The sequence below is a fragment of the Meleagris gallopavo genome, chromosome 1, assembly GCF_905368555.1.
Source record: "Meleagris gallopavo chromosome 1, MGAL_WU_HG_1.1, whole genome shotgun sequence".
Classification (NCBI taxonomy): domain Eukaryota; kingdom Metazoa; phylum Chordata; class Aves; order Galliformes; family Phasianidae; genus Meleagris; species Meleagris gallopavo.
The window spans coordinates 42,623,604-42,637,971 of record NC_139404.1 but is presented as its reverse complement, the minus strand read 5'-3'; the positions used below and the strand labels follow the sequence as shown (position 1 = coordinate 42,637,971).

Sequence of the window (14,368 nt, the reverse complement as noted above, 5' to 3'; positions counted from 1 at the left end):
ATATGGCATGTGGAGAGACTTTGCAGGAAAACACTGCTGGGACCACAAGCAGTGCTGTCCCACACTGGCAATGTTCAGATGGACACAGCCTCACAAGTACTTGCAGAAAACCCCCTCTTTCATGCTGGGAACAGGAACCAGGCAGGCCAGGGGCAGCACTCAGGGCAAGGAGCCCTCTCATTGAGGATCACCCCTGCCCCTACCATACCCCTCTGTGACGATGACAAGTGAAGATGTGCTTCAGAGTAGGTCTGGTTATAAACTTTCCTCCCACAGATAAGATTCTTGCATGCTAGGTCACCTTCTTCTGCATGAGCCTGGACAGAAAGATCAGTCACTAAAAAGCACAGATGCTGACCACAGCATTTGCTATAACCACAGCCATGGTAACAGTTCCTTACTGCTCCTCTGGACACACATCTCCTCTGGTATGAATTGTGAGTATCTTGTTGATAATGCAGGTTGGCATTTCTCCGAACATGACATCTAACATTTGCTTCTTGTAATAGGGCAGGACTGCTCTCACAGAACAGAACAGAAAAGCTGCAAGCCACATGCTGCTCAGTTCAGAGCCCAGAGGAAATGAATGCACTCGCAGATGGGAGGAGGCAGCAGTGGCTTCCCAGTGTGCTTTTGCAGATGCATTGTATTGAATCACAGAATCACAGAATGGCTAAGGTTGGAAGGAACCTTAAAGATCGAGTTCCAAACTTGCTGGGCAAGTGGGCAGGGTAGCCAGCCACAAGATCAGGCTGTCCAGGGTCCCATAATGGGCTCAGTAGTTCTTGCTAATTAACTTTGCCTACAGATGGGAGAGCACAGTGCCAACAGCAGCAGCATGGTCAGCCTGCCAGCCATGCAGTGCAGCCCCGTCATGGGGTCCATACTGTAACAATTCAACAGTTCAATGCAAAAAAAGGTGCAAGGATGCCCATTGCTGCTGGTTGTTCTCTCTTTTTCTTCTAGCTCCCAATGCAGGAATTTCACCCTGTTACAACTCTTCTGCTGCAGCTGACCATGCTTTCCACTAAGCATGAAGATGGAGATCTGCACAGGGTTTCAGAATACTCTCTAGCTTGTGAACACAAAACTACCATAAGCGCCCTTTGGAAATGCAAGCACGATAAGTAGTGGTTGTATATAGTGTAGATGCTTTCACTTTTTAAAGTAGAACCCTAGTGCACAAGCCACTCCTTGCACAGCCATGACTTGATGGTTGACTGCATTTGCGAAACCTCCCTGTTGGGGCAACACCTGAATGTCAGCACCTCTGGCTCCCCTGACTCCTTTGCAAGTTGCAGTGCTTCACTGCCCAGCCTTCCCTGCACACAAGCTGCTTCTGCTCACACACAGCTTTTATGGCTCTGCTGAACCGTGTCCCCTCCGATGGCAAGATGCATGTCTCCTCCTGTTTGCTTGGCGTTGTGCTGCCTGCTGTAGTGTGACGATGTTCTGTCCCGTGCTGAGCTGGGGGGCTGGAAGGAGAGTGCTGGGTAGTTAAACCAACTTAAGCACTCTAAAACGCGTCAGAAGGATTTGTTACAGTGATGGAACCTGGTGTGTAATTCAGATCTAAATCTGCAGTTACACTCCTCTGCTTCCCTGGAGCAAAGTGAGAGATCCAAATCTGCACACCTCCAGGTTTATGTGTGCCTTCTAGGTCTGGGCTTTAGGCCTGAGCATGTCCACAAGCTTGGGGAGCACAGCAACATACAGCCCTGCCCCAGCAGGCAGATCCGTCCCTCTACAAACCACCGCAGCAGGGTGAAAGGCAGCTCCAAAGCTGTTGCTCCTGGTTGTAAGTGTGGAGATGTTTCCAGCCTTGGCTATTTCAGAAACCAAGTTTCCAGGTCAGATCTTGAATGCAGTGTGAGTGTACATTTTTCAATTCTGTTTTCCCTCTGGTTTCTCTGACAGATCACATAGCGCAAGCAAATGCCTAAAAATAATACAGCATTCAAGTTTTGTATTTTCCTTTTTGTTTCATTCCCTCAATTCAATTTCTTGGATCTGGTTTCCCATGACTGTACCTAAGCAAAGCACCCTTTCAGAGGAGGCTGGATCTTTTTAAAAATACTCACTTCTGTGTAACTGAGTAGGATGAGTCATGTAGCAGGAAAAAGTTACGAATCATAAACACTGACTCTGGCAATACATTGCTTCTATTAGTAGCAATTTCTTTATGACCTGAAGACTTCCGTAGCAGCATAAATATTTTAAATGGTTGAATCAATTCAAATAATCTTCATTTGCTCAGGCATTAAAAATGCAGCAGTGAAGGAAGGAAAGGTTGCTAACAGCATTCAGACATAGAGTTATAGCCCCAGCCATGACTGCATCACTGCATGGCCGTAACTTTACAGGTGGGTTTACAGTGCAGAAGTCACCTGTTGGCCAAAGCGCATGGAACTGAAGACCTCTGGAACCAAAATCATAAATCATGCCTTGACCTGATGAGCAATAAGGAACTCTTCAGGCTAAGTGCTTCATGAACGGGGTAGAGCAACATGCAGCTGTTTCTCAAAGATAGCTTACAAGACCATTATAAATCCTTCAGATGCAATGCTTGTTGCTTTTGTTTGGTAAGTACTCCATGCCAAAATAGGGGGATAAAGAAATTTTATCTTCACCTGTAATTCTAAAAAAAAAAATAGGGCTGCTCCAGTAAAGCCCCTGTGGGGGCAAATAATGGTAAAGTAACTTCAAAGAAAAAGAATTGGAACGCAAAATAAGTGCTTTGTTTGGGGGCTTTTTCAGTTCAAAGGCTTTAAAACAAGGTGGAGACTGGCCTGCAGGCAATCAGAGTGGTGTTTTCATAGCATGAAACCAAAGCTATGTGTTACGTGTAGGCATAGCAGACAGAAGGAGTTGAGACTTTCATATACTGCACTTTAAAATACAAAAGTAAACATGACCCTCCTTAAGAACGTGCAAGTTTTCTTTCTGATTTCTTTGCATTCTGTTTAATATGTTTCTTTGATACCTCATTTGAATTTGATGTTTTGAGGGTAGAAGCACCTGGCAGCTGTGGTTATAACTGAAAACTGAGTAATAAACAGTGCTTATAGTGATGATTTCGTTTGCAGGTTATGTGTGGAATAAACCCCTCAGGTCTAGACCTAGTGTGGATTTGCCATATGAGCTAGGCTGTGTCTGGTCTTGCTTATCTCATGAGCACTGGCCACTCAGAGGAAGCTGGAAACATCCATTATGAATGTCCTGTGTCTTTGTGACGTGTATGCCATGACTTTGTGAGAAATGACACAAGTTACCATGCTTCTGCCTGACCTGTTCTTATCCCACAGAGAAATGATGCTTAAAAAAGAAGGTGTTGTAGCTCAGTCTCACTGCAGACATAGTCCAATGTTATTCTATTTATTGATTCTAATTTTCTAAATATTCAAAACATTATTCTAATAACTTACTCGTTCTTTCCTTCAAGCTGTTGCAATATAGAATTCTGCGAGGGTCACATTGGAACATTTTATTTTCAACAAAAAGAACCCCTGTTGTCTTTATTCTTTCTCATATCTTAGTTTAATCAAATCTAATCATTTTTTCTTTTGCCCAATGTCACATTATTTCCAACATAAGAACATTACTCTCTAAATTATTTCAGTTATATTCTCAGTCAACATCATTTCTAGAATCTAGGCTGTCTTGAGCAGAGGCTAAGCCATAAACTGTTCTTTCTTTTCTTTCACACAGAGTGTGATCTGAACTTTATGTAGAACTGTTCACATGGATAAATACTTGCCAAGGTGAGTCAGGGTTGAAAAATCTGGCCCTAAAGCTTAACCAAGAGATATATCAGATCAGTTCTCTAAAGATAAATGAATGATGTTATTATTTTATTAAGACAAATACTACTTTGGTTCATAGAATAAACAAGCTTCCTCTCAGTCCTGTCATATGATATTCATGCTGGAGTTCGGTTGAACAAGAGTGCATTCATTTCATAATAAATAACTCGTGGTTATACAACACCTTTGACCACAAAGTGTTCTAAGGGCTGTGTTGTGCTCATTCCACAGTTACTGAAAAAAAAAGAAAAACAAATCCAAAGAAAAGTGAGGCATGTGGTTAATTGTGTGAGTAAACTGCAAACAGATTGCGGATAGTCCACTACCAAAGGCCAGTTTTATCAGAGAATTTGTTTTGCCCTTTATTTGCTTGAAGCAAACACGCACTCAGTACAATGACAAGGAAACTCAGTCTCTACGTATAAACTGACCTACAGTCACAGAAACTGTAGTCAATAGAGCTGGCTTTTAAACTCACGACCACGTGTCCTACAGTCCTTTGTTCACAAACTTCCTTTCCAATGGTGAATGCATGAGAACAAACAATAATTTTTAATCAACTTTTTCTACTGAGGACAGAAAAGGGAGGAATGCATGTTTCAAGGCTTGAAAATGCTGAAATCCCCATCAGGATACCGAAAAGAGCTTAGAGCTCAGAGATCTCTTAACCTGAATTTGTTTCTAGGAATCTGCAGATCAAGTTTATTCTTCTGTTTATTAAATTTATTGTTTGGATGACTACAACATATTCATGGAAAACATGAAATCATGAAAGACTTATGGTAGTTACCATAAATACTCATTCATCTGAAACATCATCTGGGAAGCATCTTCACAATTAATTGCTTCAAGATTGCAGTTTCCCAACCAGATAGTACAAACAGAACTTTATAGCCTAAATGACATGTTACTTACCACTAATAGTACCCAGTGAATAACACTGATGTATTCTGCAGACAGACAATCTGCAGAGTGGAATGTGTCCATCTGAGCCATGCAGTGAACCCCCCCCCAGGACTGCAGTCAGGCAGGGAGTGCTTGTGAATGGTGGGTAAACAGGAAAAAACCCTAAAGGTTATTGAGGGAATGATTAGTGATAAGTGAAGTGATATCATCTGTGACTTCCTCTGCATATTTGTTTTCTAGATATGAGCAAACTTAGCTCTCACTCCTCATAAAATAGTTACGTTTTTGAAGCATGAAGGTTGTCAGGCTAATTCAGGTCTAACAGCTCTGTAGCAGACTACGGATATATCTGGATCAAAGAGAATTTTGAAAGACTTTATGACTAACATGTTTGAAGTTGAATCTTTCAAGATGCTTTTAAAATATCTAGAAAGAGCCATAGATACCATTAAAATCTGTGTATTTGTAGGCTGTGTTCTACATACTCGTTTCTATGAAGGTTAGAGCTTGGATGATAACACGTTCAGTTCACCAAGAATGAATTCTCTACACAGGTGGCTTTGTCATATATTTGCTCAGGCTTGATTTACCTCAGCTATGTTGACTGTCGCTTTAGTCCTCTTATAATCATTTATATAACTGTAAAGTATTATCGAAATATCATGGAATCATAGAATTGTTTGAGTTTGAAGGGCCTTTAAAGGTCATCTAGACCAGCTCCCTTGCAATGAACAGGGACACCTACAGCTATCATCTCATCATATCCCAGTTGTTCTATGTGATAACTTTGCTCCAAAAATGAGTGCTCATAGGCCTAATCTCAGTGATGTGTTCTGCATATGTAACATGTTTGGATCTTTAGGAACTCAAAATGTAGAGGCATTTATAATCCTAGTATATTCTCAACATGCCTAATCCAAAACTTCACCTTGTAAATGAAGATGCTTTTAAAATGTGTTTTCCTTTCTCTGAAGCCAGTATTAGACAAATTTATGTTTTTTTTTTTCTTTTTCTTTTCTTTTTTTTTTTCTTTGTCAACAGCATAATTCACTTACTGGTTTGCAAATCCATAACAGCAACATTTTAGAGAGATCTCTACCACTGACAGTTCCTTATGAATAGGTATTAGAAATGGATTTCTCTTATAACAGTTTGTTATCACTGGCAGTCCTAGTATTTCAGACTCAGTTTTAATGCAGGGATAGCGCAGGATCAGCCACTTGAATAAATGGTACTCGTCACTGGTGAGCTTGTCTCCTGAAATAACCCTGCTCTGCTGTACTGTCACTTCCATATCAGGAAAAGAAAACAGACTACTTAATTTCTCTTCTAGCTCTGAAGACTTTCTACCTTTCTAGTCTTATTAAACAGGCCTCAGTTTTTCTTATCTAAAAAAATGAATCTTTTGTGCTTTTAAAGCTTGATCAGGTGCTTTTTGGTCAGTGGAAATCTCCTCATTTACTGCAGTGGCCTTTCATTTAGCCTCCATATCCTTTCACCTCCTTTACCACTGAAGTTCTTTGGTTTTAGATTTTTCATGAGAAAATGGATTTTTTTTTTTTTTTTTACCAGTCATCTCATGCATAATGAATCTCCATCCCTCCCACTGGAATAAGCAGGCTAGATCCTTGACGAGCCGAAGTCAATAGCAGATTCTACCTTACCATCCCTAGGTACAGCATGTGAACTTTGGGACATTGAGTCTTGGGGAGGAGGTGTGATGAATGCTTAAAACAGATGTATCTGTGTTTTGGCAAGATGCGAGCTGTTATTCACCCTGAGGTGGAAGGGAAGGCACCAGAAAAGGGGGGGAAGTTTGGCCCCGTATGGAAGAGTAAGGGGAAGTGAGAAAATTGAAGTAAATGCAACCAGTATCATTGTATGGCAGTTTAGAACCTGAATCTAAGAAACACTGCAAGCATTCAGTTACTTGTTTTGGCTGAGAGTCAGTGAAAGGGATGTTACTTAGAGTTTTCAAAAATTTGGCAACAGAACAACTATATGTGAATGATGTTCCAAGGGAGGATGTAGCACTGAGACAAAGATTTCATACAGATAATACTTGGCTTCAGGCTTACAAGATTTAGATATCTCCAATACAAACACCAGGACACTAACAGGAAAGATCAAACACACCCAATGAATCTTTATTACATTATAAACATTGAGAAAAGCCTTCTAGCCAGCTGTGCTGCTCATCTGCTCCTAGGTACATAAGAAGTTGGAAATCAAACTGAATTTCCTAACCTCTCAAAAAATTCCACCTTAAAACACTTCTCTGAAAAACTAGGCTCTACACTATTTCTTTCCAGTTTCCAGTTTGCAGCTGCAACGGATCACTTCCCACATCTCTGTGCAGTGCTGCAGACTCATTAGCTGCTGCTTCTGGTTTCCCGTTGAGCTGTGGCTGAGCTGTCCCAGCCCTGCTCCGGCACCATGTGTGGACGTGTGCCCTCATTGGGGCCCTGTAATTTTTCGGAAATTGGACTGCTGTGGTGTTAAGCTCCAGAAGAATGGCTTTGGTGGTAGATTCTCCAAGGCACCTTCATGCTTTTTACATCCTCAGTAAAGTGCACAGTGCACATGCCAAACCAATGTAACCCATCTATGCAACCATAACGAAACCACTGTGTTCATCTTACTACTTAACGAAAATATGGTAGGGTTTCAACTCCATCTCCATTGTCAGATCATATTTTCAAAGCAAAGTGCCATAATAACCACAGGAAAGACGAAAACACATTTGCAGAGTCTACCAAAACCAGGTACTATATGTTGTTTTTCTGTAAGTTGATGAAGGCAGGGAGAGAGAAAAAACAATGTGCTGTGGGTAAGAAATCTTAAAATTTAGGCATTGAGAAAATATTTTCAGCAGCTATCTGTACTGATCCTGACATGTCCTTAGTTAAAGTAAACATGGTGAAGGTGTCATATGTGTCAGACTGGCACTGACATCATGGTGAGATGTGATGCAGTGGCTGCTACTGTTGCCTCAGGCTCTTGTCTGAGCCTGACTGCCTCCAACTACTCCTACTCTTTTTTCCTTCAGCCACTCTCTGTTGGAGCAAGAAGAGGGAAAAAATTCTTAAACAAAGTGCTTTGTAAATAATGCTTGCCTTTTATTAGAGACGGGAAACTGGAAGATGATGACTAGGAAGTCACATTGTCCATGCTCTGCCAGAGTAAAAAGACAAAAAGGAAAAGAAAAAGAATTAAATTGTCAGAGTAGTCTAATGAATAGTTTGCAAATCAGAAATATGACCTCCAAAAGCCCCATTTCTATGAACTTGCATTGCAGATACTGTTTTGCTTTCTCATGAGCAGCAAAAGGCTGCTTAGAAGATTCCTTAGTAGCATCACAGTTCTGTGCTTTCTCTGATAGTCCATTATTGGTACTCTAATTTACACACTGAGACATTTTCTCTGAAATGTCTCTGAACATTTTTACCCAGTGTTCTCAGTGAGGTGACAGCAGGTGTGGTACAGAGAGATTGGTCACATGGCAGGGGTGCTCTGAAGTCTGCTTTTATTCAGGAACAGGAGGCAGGCTGAAGTTAGGCAGGAGGAAATAGATGTCACCGCAGCTGTGCCAAATTTCTAATGCATAACATTAACACTGGCAAAAGAGGAAAGGAAATTTAAATGTGGGGAGGGAAGGCATCTCTAGGGAAAAGGCACGTTAAAATACTAAGAGGAACCCAAAAGCAGTCTGTTTTTGATTTGAAGACTATAGCCCAGCCCCCTGCCCAGAGGAACTGAAAGAGACTCTTTTGTAACAACCGGAGCTTTGAGTGTTGCACAAGCAGCTGAGAAGCACTCTGGGACATCCACAAGACTTCTGTGGATAAATATAGAGGAGGAGGAGGAAGGCGTTGAACACTATCTCACGGCTTACAGAGAGAAGACAAGGGTAGTGAAGTATGTTTTGCTGCTCAGACTATTAACCTGGTGAAAACAATAATATTCTCTAGAGACTGAGAACTGATGCTATGAGAGTGGTGGAGAGAAGGAGCTAAGTTTCCTCTGCTCCTGGGTTTTACCCTGACAGAATTTTTATTCCTCCTATCTTCTCACAAGCCTAAGAAGAAGCAGGGGCTTGAAGCTGACTTTGCAGTTATGATTCCTACATGGACATCTTGATTGCTTTGTGAACTTTTGTCTGCTTTGAAGGCAAATGTGAAACTTTCCCTCATTTTGCTGGATCCCATTTATCATAGTTCAAAAATTACTGTTCCATGTTCTTTATCCTCTGGTTTTATTCATTTATACATTAGAAAAATTAAATTAAATTAAATTAAATAGAAAAGTAGAACCAGCACTTCTGAAATAAAAAAACCCCACATACACAATTTATTATGTTATTTTCTTTATAAAAAGATGGTTGCCCGAGTTTTCAGAAGCCTCATATGGCATAAATTTGACTGAAGACCTACTTTCAACATATGCTGAGCAGCAACAGCTTACACTGACTAGAACAGGAGCTATGTTAACTTAACACTTTTGTAAACCAGACCAAGAATCCACAAAGTACTATAAAATTTCCCACTACTTTCAGGAAAATAAAACTTGTGATTATCAGGCTTTGAACTTTTAAAGAATTTCCTCAGCTTGGGTAGCAATCAAGAAGTGGCAAAAGTCAAAAAAATCCCATCATGGCATTCAAAATGTATTTGCTTTTGCAAGTTGCTATGTGAGGGCATTTGTATCACCTAAGCAATGAATTGTAATTGCTTTGCCCCTTAGTGGCTGGATACCTTGAAGGAAGATAGCAATATTAATAGTATGGGTCGTAATTGGAGCTTCTCCTTCAGCTTAGGGGGTAGAACTACAAGGCCAAGTTCTGCCCTCATTTAATTTCATATAGCTTGATTGTGGATGTTCAGTGGTGCTGTGGTTTAGCTGAGAAATTAGTGTCACTGATGCCTTGCAATTCAAATAGTACACAGCATCATATAAAACAGGTTAATTCTTCTATGCTTCATAGGCCACAAACATTGCAGGGCCTGCTGGTAGGGATTAGCTCCTTCATTCCCAAGGCGCTTACCTGGAGAGCAGCTCAGGAGGAATTATGAGGTGACTTTATTGAATGATTTTCCTAATTGTTCTAGTGGACATAAGTGAGTTCCTCTCTGTTCATGAAACTGGTATAATTGGCTCCTAAAAATTACGGCTATTTTGATAAGGGACTACTGGTTTTCTCTTCTGAGGCTTCAGAAGGTTCATCTGTTATTCTCAGCTGATAAAATCTGTATGCCAGCTAACACTAGTATATTCACTAGAGACTTGTAACTGGGAACAGAGCAAAAGTCAGAAATAGTAAAAGTTTTTGGGCAGAGTACAACTCTATAGTGTTCAGCCTACAAAGATCATTTATTGGATTTGTTCACGTTGAAAAAGAACAAATTATTGGTTGATGATTCTATTTTTCTATTTTGAGAAGAAGAGATGGCTCTATAACCTTTCAGGCTATGCGCAATTAGCCCCAGGGCTGATTCCTGGCCTGGAGACCAAGTCACATGGACTGGCTCATGTCCTGCCCCTTCTATGGCAGATTTGTCTTGAAGAAAACTAGCTGCAATGAGTGAACAATAAAACAGTGTGGACAATCAGAGCTTCAGTGTTCAAGCTTGTTCCTCAGCTTTCTGTTTCTTAACGCTGAAGGCATTCTTCAAAGTCTATTGGAGTCCTCTTTTCCATGATCCTATGAAAGTGATTATTCATTGTACTGAGCTACTAAAAGTAACTAAAGCTTGTGAGAGTAAATCTCTTTCAGTGAATATATGGTAAGGGGGAAGGGGCGAAGAATTTCATTATTGTGGTTCCACCACAGTCCAAGGCAAAAATAACGCTAAACTTTTGCTTGACAAAATTTTAAGATTTTCTGGTCCGTCTATTCTGCTGTCTCAGTTCAAGGCAGGGACAACAAAGAATGAAAGGTTTAAGGTAATGCGGTGCTTTGTGATTTTATAATAGGCTGGACTCTTCCAGAGAGTCCAGAAGGAAAATCACAGAAAATCATAACTATAGCTTTGCTCACATGTGAAGGAGTCCAAAGCCCGAGTGGGTTAATAGCCCAAAGGCTCTGAAAGGTTTATCAAACAACAATAATAGGCCACCTTGCTATACCGATGTCTATATATCTCCCTGCTGTATATGACAAGAGCTATGTTCCATAATTGACAATAAGTGTGAAGCCAGATAGCTAAATTAAACATCATTACTCATGTTCTTCATAACACTGGCATAGAGGCATAGTGGAAAAGAAATGCACATATAAATACTGTGTACCTTTCCCTCACACAGACAGACTTTCTATGAATTACCTGCGAGTCGCAATGATTGAGCCATGGATGGCGGAAGCACAGTTTAGATGCATAAATGCTGGAGGCTTCTCTAATTAAACACTGTGGAACACTGGGATCTTTTAAAATAAATACAGAAGAACATGAAATAGCTTTTTTTTCCTTTTTTTTTTTTTTTTTTTCACTCTACACTTACACCAGATTAATCCAGGCAAAAATGTAGAAAGAAAATTAAAGGCTACTCATTGAATGTAAGTTCTTTCCTGTAGCACTTGTCTCCTGCTCTAGTGAAAAAAAAAATAACCAGATTGATCTTTTAGAAGTATTATGTTAGGACATATTGTCTTCTGTAAGACCAAATACTTTAATGTCTGTGCAAAAGCATAGATGCACTTTTATGAAATCGTACATTCAATCTTTTCTCATTCTTAACTCTTTCATGCAACTGAATTGTCCGCATATATGGTGTATGAAATCTTAGTGCCTTAGTACCTTCAGAAAGGCAGCCTTCTGAGGGAACTGGATAGTACATTATTGCTGTCAATTCTCTCCTTACTCACAGGGAGTCCAGCTTTTTAAATTCACTATCTAAAGGGGCATGCTTTTACTGCGATCTTTGTACCTTTACTTCTAGAATAGTGCTAGTTTGTTCTTCAGAATACTTTCCCACTTGCCTTTTCTGGAAAAAACAACAACAACAACACAACAATACTGCATTGATGATCAGTTATTACTCATTGACTGTTAACTCACGAGAAAATTCCTTTCACCTAATAACGTCCTGTAGCTTGATTAAGTAAATACACACATGGAGCTTCTGAGAGACACCGCACAAGAGCAGCTTGACATTTGCACTGTGGTGCCTGGGACCCTACAAAAGCTCTATGAGGAGCACCAAGTCACAACCCCTGTTCCAGACCATGCTTGCTTTATGTCTTCAGTGACAGCAGAGTGTTCTGGTGAATATGGGGCCTATCACAAAAGCAGTTCTTCACTTCCTCTCGGGGAAGTTTTCTTCCTTATTGCCATGAGATAAAGACAAAAAGGGGTAAAAGGTGTAGTAAAGCTTCTTATCTACACATGCATAAAGGCACAATTTTGAAAGTTGTTAAATTCACTGATTATTCTCAGGTTTTGTGGATCTTACTCAGCAAATAAATTGAGAGATCAAAAATAGAAGTAATTTTAAAAGCCAAATCAAAGGGCAAAATGAAGACTTTCTGTACAGGAAGCTCTTTGAAAACACTTGGGTGTTATTCATTTCACCTCTGAATGTTTTTTATCTCCTTACAGACCAAAATGTTTTTTTATGTATTTGGCAATAAAAGCGATGGGGTTGTGAAACAGCATTGATAGTGTACTTTGAGAAAGTCAGGAGAGTAACTTTGTAGAAGCAAAGGAGAAAAGAAAGAGAAGGCAGATCTGATAAGACTGTGGTGCATACCAGTGACAACCAGAGCTGCTCCATATCAAGATGAGAGAGAAATAGCTACACTGATAAAAAGGAAATATTTGGTCACCATCAGCTTTCCCAGAGCATCTACTAGCACAACAGACCTAATGAGTAAATCCACATTGGCAGCATGAGTCATTTCTCTCAGCTTCATGAACAGAACTTAAAGACTATGTGCTAGGCACCCTGGCCTCTCCTATTTCAAAACAGCAGAGAATATTTTCAAGGAGCTGAATGAAATAATTATCTGATTGGGAAATAATATGCAGGAGGCCAGTGTCTGCTGGAGAGAATTTTAAATTGACGCCAGATAACCCATGGAGAGAGGCTGCTTGACTTTGAGCAAGAGTAATGCAGCCTTTGCAGAACAAGCTAGGATATCAGCCTGCTTCTATTCAGAATACAGCTCAGCTACTAAAATGCCCAATGCAATTGCAGTAGTTATTGTGGCTGTAAGACCTTTACTGTAACAGATGTTAAAAAGCAACAATTAATTGTAATGAGAGGGTGCTGTTTTTCCAGGCCATGAAAAACTTAGCAGACTTCCAACAAAATACAGATTATACATATACATATCCTCAGATTTAAGCAGAGAAAGTCAGATAGAACTAAAGTATCTTTTGGTTAATTTACGAGGAAAGCACTAGCATAAAGACAACCTGTTTTTCTCCCTCTCATTTGTTTCAGAGCTAGTTTTTGACATCTTGATTGAATTTTCTGGCAAAGCCATCTCTCCAGTACTGTGGAGTGACCAAAGGACCATAGATTAATATTTTTTAGAAAGTTAATAATGCTGTAAAAGGAAATCAGAGGAGCCTGTTTTCATGGGATGCTGGACTTGATCTGACCATGCTTGGAAACTGCTCTGAAGCTGCTCTTTGTTTGTTCATATGTTTGCTTGTTTAAGTAAATGCAGTATTTGGGATATTTGCAAAGAATACTGGAAAACTGCAGTATTAAACCATATAGGAGATGACTCTGAGAAAAGAGCAAGTTACTTTGAGACAGGCTGCATGCAACTGAAAGTAGAGAACTTGAGATTGTTCATATTTTTTCAGGCATTTGCTGAACCTTGTTATACCAAGTACAGGATATTTAAAGTAAATGAATCTTGCACTGGGAGTCTGAGTCACTGTTTTCATATCCTACATAATATTAACATTACAGAAACCGGTCCATGTACTACGTGCAGCCTGCAGCAAACTGTTTTGCCCCAGTGGATGATGAACTTTTTGAGTTCTTCAGTGATCTTTACACTTCTGCATGTTTTTGCAGTATTCCACTCCTATCCCTCATCATTATGAAATTAATTAAAGATAGGAGTGTCCTGGCGACAAGATGCATGCTTAATTCTGCCTACCAGCAGGAAATCCTATGATATGAAATATGAAAACAGACTTTAGGAGGTCACACTTTAAAATGAAAGCTGTCTTTTGTAAGCCTAGTTTGTAACGTGAACATTTTATTCTGCTCATACGTGTACTTGGACCCATCTCGTGCTTGCCTGGGGAGCTTCATTATCTTTACCAAAGCATAGATTTGGCTTGGTATGAAATTTTACAAAATCTTGCTAAGCAGATTTATAGGGAAAGTACTAGCTGCACTTTCCTAACTCATAAGACAAGGGCCATAGTCTTTTCACTAACAACTTCTTTACTGCTGTATAAACTCATTCAGAAACTTAAATTACTTTGAGTGACAATGATTAAAGAACATTTTACAAAAGCCCCATGTGGTACACACTATCCTTCAGTAAAATAATACAAAAATAATTAGCAGGAAGCAACTGAATACTTAAGAGATTTGTAGGAAATAGATCAGTAAAGTTGTGAGGCTAAATTCATTCCCAGTGTAATTCCTCTGACTTCATTCTGAGTGGAGGTTTGCACCTCAGTGCACTGTTT

At 39.9% G+C, this 14,368-nt stretch overlaps 1 long non-coding RNA gene across 20 annotated transcripts in view; it reads left to right on the top strand.

The window, feature by feature from the left end:
* LOC109366551 (uncharacterized) overlaps positions 1-14,368 on the top strand; it is a 105,832-nt gene that overhangs the window by 69,495 nt on the left and 21,969 nt on the right. For 12 of the 20 annotated variants that reach the window (XR_014882949.1, XR_014882956.1, XR_014882955.1 and 9 more), the window contains one exon: positions 3,709-3,761. The exons of the other annotated variants lie outside the window; for them this stretch is intronic. This is a non-coding gene — a long non-coding RNA (uncharacterized LOC109366551). The remainder of the gene's footprint in view (positions 1-3,708; positions 3,762-14,368) is intronic. 20 annotated transcript variants of the gene reach the window in all.